Consider the following 9,182-nt stretch of genomic DNA (forward strand, 5'->3'; position numbering starts at 1 on the left):
ATTGTGCAAACACGGCTTAGCCACAGCAATAGCCAGGAAGTTTCATGTCAGCGCACACTCCGCTGCAGAGTGAAAATCTCATTCTGGAAACATTCTCCAGGCTGTGGCGAAGCCATGTCTCCACAACATCCTTTCTTCCAGGTGTGCTAGTTCTGCCAGGTCTGCAGGAGTGCTTCTGTGAAGTTTGGAAGGTAGGAGACGAGGTACTGACGGAAGCAAAGCTGTGAGGACTGTTCGTGATTCGTGCTTGGGTAGCTCAGATGGTTATCTGTAATAATAATAATTTAAAAAAAAACTGAGTGAAGCGATCAACAACGAACTTTAACAGATGTCATATGACGTCCGCTACGACCAAACACAATGAACAATAAGGAATAAAATGCAAAAAAAAACAAGGAAAAGACCAAAAGACGGGACAGCAGCAGTCCGCGAAAGGCAGATGTCTCGAGTTCGAGTCTCGGTCCGGCATGAAGTTTCAATTTGCCAGTACTTGACAGGAACCTGATAAAACAGCCACACATAAAATTTTTGGACGTGAAGAAGAAATTATTGTTTCAGTTTTATTGCATTACCTGTCAAAAAATTAGCTGGAACGTATTTTGAGTCGAATGACTTGCAAGAAAAGCGTTTCTGAAAAATCGATTTACATGTAAATTAATAACTGATATACAAAAACAAATATATTTCTTCGTTTGTTTGTTGTTTATACATTCCTGTACTACTCATCTGATTACGATGAAACTTGGGTCAGTAGTTGTACGCAACTAACAAGAATCAGTTGAGAAAATTGTAAGTAAGGTCTTTCAGAAAATTATTAAGTGGGCCTCTGTACGTAAAAGCTCAAAATTTTTTTAGTAAACACAGTATATACAGTTCTGTATGGTATAACAACACTGATAAATATAGACTGTTTCTAAGGCAGACTATTCAAAATTTCTGGGTGTGTGCATTTATTAGAAGTTGAACTGGATTGAACACATGGATCATCTGCTGAAATGGTTCGGTTCAGCTACTGATGTTGTTAGGGTTATTGCAAATTTTGGAGATAAACATATCAGTAAATTAGCCTACTATGCCTATTTTCATTCTCTGCTTTCACATTGTATCATATTTTGCGGCAGTTCATCAGTAAGAGAAAAAGTATTCAGTGCAGAAAAACTTGTAATCAGAATAATAGCTGAAGCCCACCCAAGATCCGCTTACAGACATTTACTTAAGGAACTTGGGATGTTCACAGTACCTTCGCAATGCATATATTCACTTATGAAATTTGTTATTAATAACCCATCCCAATTCAAAAATAACAGTGAAGTGCATAGCTACAGCACTAGAATAAAGTATGGTCGCCTCTGTTATTGGTTAAATCTGATTTTGACACATAAAAGAGAGAATTATGCTGCCACAAAAATCTTTGGTCATTTGCCAAACACCATTAAAAGTCTGACAAATAACTATCCAACGTTGAAAAACAAATTAAAAGAATTTCTGAATGACAACTCCTACTAAACAATACATGAGTTTTTAGATATGAAGTAGTAACTGTAAGAAAAATAGAAAAAGGAAAGGAAATTATTTTGAGTAAAGAAAACTTACGTTAAAATGACAAGGTCCATATCATTATCAAATGTCGTAATCGTTATCTATGGAACAAGTATTAATGTACGTGTGTATGTAGGCCTGCGAAAGTTTCTGCGTAGATAAGAACCGCTTACCACTCACACAGATAATGGTGGAAAGCCGGAAAACACCACATTTGAAACATTGAAATAAAAATTAACACACAGCTCTGTATTAATCTATCCAGGTTTCAGTAAAGGTTCATCCTATCCTGCTATGCATCTGGACATGCTGTCGAACCAGTTTTAGGTCAAAACATTAATGGTGCAGAACATCCAGTAGTCCACGCATCCAGACAATTAAATATGGCAGAAAAGAACTAGTCAACAAAGGAAAAGGAGGGACTGAGTGTCATCTATGGTATAAAATATTTCAGGTGCTATCTGTATGGGAATAAATTCAAGATAATCACGGACCATGCTGCTCTCAAGTGGTTACTTGGGCTAAAAAACTGATCAAGTGTTTTGATGCATTGGTCCCTATGCCTCGCCGAAAAGGACTTTGGAAGTCACTCATAAACTTTCCATCGCAGATTGTATTGGTAGAAAGGTAGTGCTATTAGAAGCACCAGGTCGTGATGCAGAAGAATGGCAGGAAGCGCAGGATTAAGATGCAGATTCAGAAAGATATGCGACACAAGGGAAGTTTTAGCTGCAGGATTGGGTACCATGTCGAACAACTAGACTTGGGTCGAGAATTGTTTGCTCAAGACTTTTGTAGCCATTCACTTGGAAGTTGATGTACTGATATGTTATTTGTTTGTCTTGGGTTTTTGTCATACGCAGGAAAGCAGAGCAAAGTATAACTATGAATAAGAAGGTTTCATAAATACCTGTACCCGATATCATAATTCGCATTTTACGTTCCTCTATCAACTGTACAATTTGCTGTATCATAGCGTTGGCATCGGTCATGCCTTATTGTGCAGTGATAAGAACATCTAATGACTGCAGGATGGAAGAATCTAGGGAGTTGTTAGGGAAGGTAAAATTTGACGAGCCAATAGTTCATTGGTGTATCTGGCCAGTAAATTAGAGGGTACCGTGAGGTGGCAATGGTCGAACTTGCTATGGGTGCAGGTAAGTGAAATTTCACGTCTGAAAGACAATACAATGTGATTGTAATGTATAAAGCTGTATTACTAAGCGTATCTTTACGTAGTTGTGATTTTATGGCAAAATAAAAATTATTGTGCACTTTGTAAGATCTTATCAACACATTCTACGGAATAACTAATTTAAGCATAAGGTGTATAATCATGTGTCAGTACTTCCTATCGTATAAATCCCAGAATTTAACTTCGTGTATTTTTCTAATTCTCTTTTCTGCAAATGATTGTCTGCTTGTACTTTATCGAAAGACTCTGTAGTATACAAAGACTATTTACATTTGCATTAGAATGGTTCGATTCCGGGACGGTGCACTCCGCGCCACACCGTATCCGCTTGATAAAAACGCTGCCGCAGTAAGTCACGGGTACGGCACTGAATGGAAGAATACGCCGCCAGGCGTTCCGTTTCAGGGCGAGCAGTGGCCACATCAGCAGTCACTGGAGCCTGCACGCTACGACCCAGCGCCGCTCGGATAACGCGAGAAATTGACCAAGTTAAAAACGTATTGTGTTACTCTGCTTGTTTAAAGGGTCTTATATCTCAATAATGGAACCACCAATGTTTCATTCACACCTGACCCACTGAGCCAAGGGAAGAGCCCATGCCACCACCCACCAAGTGTCGCTTTCCCTCCCGCCATCCTTGATGAAATAATGATCTTTGGTCCCGTATATCACTGACGCCCAATATCTATTTTCACTAAACCCCGGATAGCTACATCAAGGAAAGTTTGCTCTCTTCTTTATTTTCTTTATTTAATATTTTGGGGTGGGGAGGGGTGGGACATTCGCGAGAAAAAGTTTTGTAGCAGTCTGAAATTGCGTGTCAAGTTTGTTGGACGTCACTACTTTGATGAATAAAGTCAGGGTATTCGCACGCCATCAGTTTAGCTGCCTGAAGAGAAATACTCAGTTTCTAAATGTATTACTTGTCTTACTGTGTTAAACGTTTAACAGGAAGCTATACCTGTCAATGAGTAGCTTATGACACTTTTAAATTTATAAATTAAGCCAATAATCACCCACCGAATACAATTTTCGCTGCCGTGGAAGCAAACTGCACATGCCACTGGTACTGGGTTCCGGATTTCGGGACAGTGACTCAGTAGTATGCACTGAGGAGCGAAAAGTAGTGCGATAGCGGTACGCACACATTCAGATGGCGGTAGCATCGCGTACACAAGGTAAAACGGCAGTGTATTGGTGAAGCCGTCATTTGTACTCAGGTGATTCATGCGAAAAGTTTTCCGACGTGATTATGGCCGCAGGACCTGAATAACCAGACTCTGAACGCGGAATGATACTTGGAGCTACACGCATGGGACATTCAATTTCGGAAATTGCTAGGAAATAATAAATTTCAAGCATTACCTCTTGAGCTGGTGCGTTTCTGGCGCCAGTTTCCATCGACCGTCATTTTGATCCCTGAGTTGACTTCGATTCTTATTTGTCTTCTGCTCGTCTTTGGCGGCGTAGATATAACGGCAGCGCGTGCGTCCTGCTGGGGAGTTGTGTCGGGATGGGCTGTGAGCGAGAGTCACGTGGGAGTGTGTACGTAGGCAGGACAGCAAGAGGACGAGTCGGACAACGAAGGAGAGAGGCCAGCGGCTACGGCGCGTTGAGTAGTGAGGGCAGATCCACTGCCCATGGTGATTTGGTTTTCCCAGAAGATGCGCAGCTCGTGGTCGTGCGGTAGCGTTCTCGCTTCCCACGCCCGGGTTCGATTCCTGGCGCGGTCAGCGATTTTCTCTGCCTCGTCACGACTGGGTGTTGTGTGATGTCCTTAGTTAGTTACGTTTAAGTAGTTCACAGTTCTAGGGGACTGATGACCATAGATGTTAAGTCCCACAGTGTTCAGAGCCATTTGAACCATTTTTATTTTCCTAGAGGTCGGAAGGACAAGTTCCTTCTAGTCTAAGGTACGCCGGCCGATTGAATTAGAGTCTCCGAGTTGCTTCGGTGGGTTGCGTGCACCTTAACTGAATATGCCAGTGTACTAAAAATCCTTTGGAATTTAGTGCTTTATCACTTACCTCGGTGTCGTGAATAACTACCTTGACGGCAGTTGAGGAAGTGTGGCTACGCCCAACCAACCGACATGAAGCGTGGTTAAAGACGTAGCTAGAAGTGCAACGAGTGGTGAGTACGTCCGGCTCTGGCGTTTCAAGACACGCCGAGATACGTTCCCTATTCTACCTTGTAGTTCATTTGATAGTTTAGCGTGTAAATGTCTACCGAGATAATTCTTGTCATCTTAACTTTAGGGCATGATTTTGGGCGAACTCATTAATCAAAGTTTAAGGGCTGGCACTGCCTCACAGAGGGTAATTTGTTTCTATTCAGTTGTATTGATCACCTGTTCTCTAGATAAGATTGTGTTGTTTATGTCTCGGAATATTGTCTGCCATTGTTTTATTACAGATAACTGGCGGCGGTCCACCCGAAGATGCTGTGAGCAAAGCACCACAGGGGCAGAGAGAAACTTAAGGCCCTGTCCTCTCCTCTACAACATAGGTTATGTTGTCACTGTTGCGTGATTTCATCTTTCCAGCGGAGAATTATAGCATCTGAAGTTCAATTGCAGTGCAAAGTTCAGTTCATTTCTGTGTCATTTCCTGTCTCATGAATCTCTCGTATTGATTTGAATACTTGGTCTGCTCGCGTCTATCGCTAATTCACACGCAATATTGAAGCAACTTCATTTTAGGGATATTGTCATATGGCCATGTTCTAGATGTAAGCATTCTAAGAATATTGTTGAGTAAGTAAACTGAATATTGGTTTGGTCAAAATTAAAGCACCTCCTTAACTGTTTTCGTCATTTGTATATAGTTTTGCTTCGGAAGATTGGCTAGCCAAACCTTAAAGGATTCGTGTTCTTACCCTTAATCTGTTCCTCAGCTGAGTGGAAGTAATGAGAGTTCTGATGAGAATTTTATGGACATTTGTACTATTTAAGTAAAGTTTTACCTAAGTATATTTACCTAGTTATATTCTAATTTCAAGTTTTATAGGTCTTGTTCCGGTTGAAGAAATTTAGTTGTTATTTGCCCAAGTGATCTGGCCTTGTAAGGTAGTCTCCTGTATTATTGTGATTGTGATTTTATAGTGCTTTTGATTGTAATAAAATACGTAGCAGCTACAACGGAATACTATTGTCATTTTGGTGTGTCACTACCATTACACATTTCACGGACAACTTAGTGGCATGTAACAATCACTTAATGCTCAAGAGCTTTTGTATAGAGTTGTCAGTGCTAATAGACAAGCAACACTACGTAAAATAACCGACTGTTACGACAGTGCGGGGAAATTTTGGGTTCATGGATTACGATCGCAGGTGAACGACCGATGCGAGTGCCTTTGCTAAATGCACGCCATCGGCTGCAACGCCTCTCTGGGCTCGTCACCGTACCGGTTCGATATCAACGAGTAGAATACGATGGCCTTCTCAGATGACTCTCGACTCCAGTTGGTAAGAGCAAATGGTGTGGTTCGAGTATGGCGCAGATCCCACGAAGTCATGGCTCTGAGCAAGATGGCGTTGGCTCCATAATTGATGGGCAGTGTTTTCTTGAAATGGACTGCGTCCTCTGTTCAAATGGTTCAAATGGCTCTGAGCACTATGGGACTTAACGTCTATGGCCATCAGTCACCTAGAACTTAGAACTACTTAAACCTAACTAACCTAAGGACAACAAACACATCCATGCTCGATGCAGGATTCGAACCTGCCACCGTAGCGGTCTCGCGGTTCCAGACTATAGCGCCAGAACCGCTCGGCCACAAGCGGCCGGCCCAACGAATATGTATGGGATATAATTATGGACGGCTAAGAGGCAGTATAGCTCAACATTTCTGCAGTGGCTTCCAACGACCTGTCGAGTCCATGTCACGACGAGCTACTGCAGTACGCCGTGCAACAGGAAGTCCGACACGATATTAAGAGACACCCCACGACTTTTGTCATCTCACTGTAAATTCGACGTGAGGCTATGTGCAAGCTACGCAGAGTAAAGACCAACCGATGGCGTTAGATTTCTGTTATTCCTGAGATATGAAATGGAAACGGGAAATTATATTTTTATAGTTTTTAACCCTGTGGCTAATTGGTACCCAGTCTCTTGATTCTTGATAAGATAATGAAGTACTATTACAAGAGCCTTAGGCGTTATATTGAGTTGAATCCCGTATTGACATTTTCCTTTGAATTATGAAGTTATTTCTTTTTTCAGAAGTACTGACAATAGACTGAAATAAAATAACGACCATTAGGCTGTGCGCTACTTGTGTTGGATGATAAATAATGATCAGTCTTGCTTGGGCGGCTGCGTGGAGATAAACATTCGTCAACCAGCAGAGTTTCACATTTGGCGTGTCGTAGTGGTCCTGCTTCCTCTTCCGAACGCCATTCCCGCTGCCCTGAATCCTCTGAAAGCGGGACTCAGTTTCCTACCCGCCATCCGTGCGTTATCAGTGGCTGTGTGGCGCCGCTTTGTTTTGGTTTTTGGGGGACAGCGCCGCCTCCGCCCACGCAGCGGCAGAGGCGGCGTGCTAGAGGAGCGACATTTGTCTGGCAGATCCCTCCACTCCGAGCAGCGGAGCAGGGCACCGTGATAAAGTGCTGGGGTTTCTCGCAGATAACCCTAAAATGGAAGAAAAACTTAAATATACTGACGCTGTTTATCTTCTGCAAACAACGCGAGGAGTCCGAAGGAAATGAATTACGGCCTAGTTAGAAGTCATGCTCGTTAGGAAGCCAACAACGATGATAAAGGCGACATTGATGCGTAGCCCCTGTCATGTTGAAGATAGGTTAGCAGAAAGTTGGCTGGTCTGATACGCATATATATACACGTCAACGTAAGAGGGGAAAGTGCTTCCTTCCCATGACTCACAGATTAACTTCTTCTCCCGTTTCATGTGGAATATTAACTACCTAATACCATTAAAAACGGCAGACTCTTACACAGAGAAACAGTTTACAGATAAAAATAGATTAAAATAGAAATTTTCAGGGATACGGCAACGGCCTTGCCGCAGTGGAAACACCGGTTCCCGTCAGATTACCGAAGTTAAGCGCTGTCGGGCGTGGCCGGCACTTGGATGGGTGACCATCCGGGCCGCCATGCGCTGTTGCCGTTTTTCGGGGTGCACTTAGCCTGGTGATGCCAATTGAGGAGCTACTCGACCGAATAGTAGCGGCTTCGGTCAAGAATACCATCATAACGACCGGGAGAGCTGCGTGCTGACCCCACACCCCTCCTATCCGCATCCTCATATGATGATGGCACGGCGGTCGGATGGTACCGATGGTCCACTTGTGACCTGAAGACAGAGTGCTTTTCAGGTAGACCGTGCGTCCATAAAGTTCCGTTATCATTTCAATAGATCATAGCTCTACTATCACTGTTATAGTGGTGTTTTGTTGTAAAACGTTTAGCAGTTGTCAAAGAGTTACTTCTACCAAGCCAGAATTTCAGAGTCTGCCCCATTCGTCGTTCGCACAGCAGCAGTGCGGCATTCGAGTTTCATACGTGTACGTGTCAGCACCTCAGCATCAACAACTGTGAGTGCTTCGTTGATTCATGGACGAAGGGCAGCAGTGTCATTGGCCGGTGTTGTGTAAACGCCAACCCTTGCATATTCCCACAAAATGAAATGCAATGACGCGACGTCGGGAGAGAGTGGGGACCGTGCAGCGGGAGTGATTTGACACTACCTGTCTCTTTTAAAGATGTCAAACCAACTGCTTACTCTCGCTTTTGCCCTTGATTTCCTGCCACACAAACAATGATAATTTGACAATGCAGCTGGCACAGATTCCGAATGTGCATACCACATGAAGCACTGCGTCTTCTCCTGTTTTGTATCCAAGGAAAGAAACTTTAAGAGGTGCTAAACGTTTCAGAGGAAACAATTTTCTGTAGTACTTTTCAAGTTATGATTTTTGGAAATGAGAGCGGGGCACCCTGTACCAGACTGAACAGAAAGTGTATGAAAGTCCGGTTATAGCTAACAGCGTTGCAGAGTCGTCTTGCAGAGCCCAGACGGACGTAGTAACACACTACGAACTAGGCACAGACAGTCATTCCTTGGCTTGTAACTTCGCTTTATATCGAGATAACCTACGAAACCGGAAACATGAAGGATTACTGTACCTGCACGTACATGGTTTTGCGTGTTTATCCTCCTATAAAGAGAGAATAATATAGATAGTTCAAAACATACTCGGACAGAACTCTAAGTGGAGCTCCATCATGTCCAGAAGACACAGTAGTACTGAAACAGAGCAGGGAACCTCCGTTTCACAATACTCCGTACACGATATTTTGTAAGCATTTATCTACTATATGAGAGAAGTGACATATGTCACTTCAATATCGCCTTATCCGTTCGAGTGTTGACGCCAATATTTGTTACAGAATCGAAGTTGCATGTCCATTTCACAAAA

General features: G+C 42.9%; 1 pseudogene; it reads left to right on the forward strand.

Moving 5' to 3' along the window:
* The first annotated feature begins 7,752 nt into the window (after window positions 1-7,752).
* On the forward strand, window positions 7,753-7,870 carry LOC126274357 (5S ribosomal RNA; annotated as a pseudogene).
* Window positions 7,871-9,182: the final 1,312 nt, after the last annotated feature.

The sequence above is a fragment of the Schistocerca gregaria genome, chromosome 5 (assembly GCF_023897955.1).
Source record: "Schistocerca gregaria isolate iqSchGreg1 chromosome 5, iqSchGreg1.2, whole genome shotgun sequence".
NCBI classification, from domain to species: Eukaryota; Metazoa; Arthropoda; class Insecta; order Orthoptera; family Acrididae; genus Schistocerca; species Schistocerca gregaria.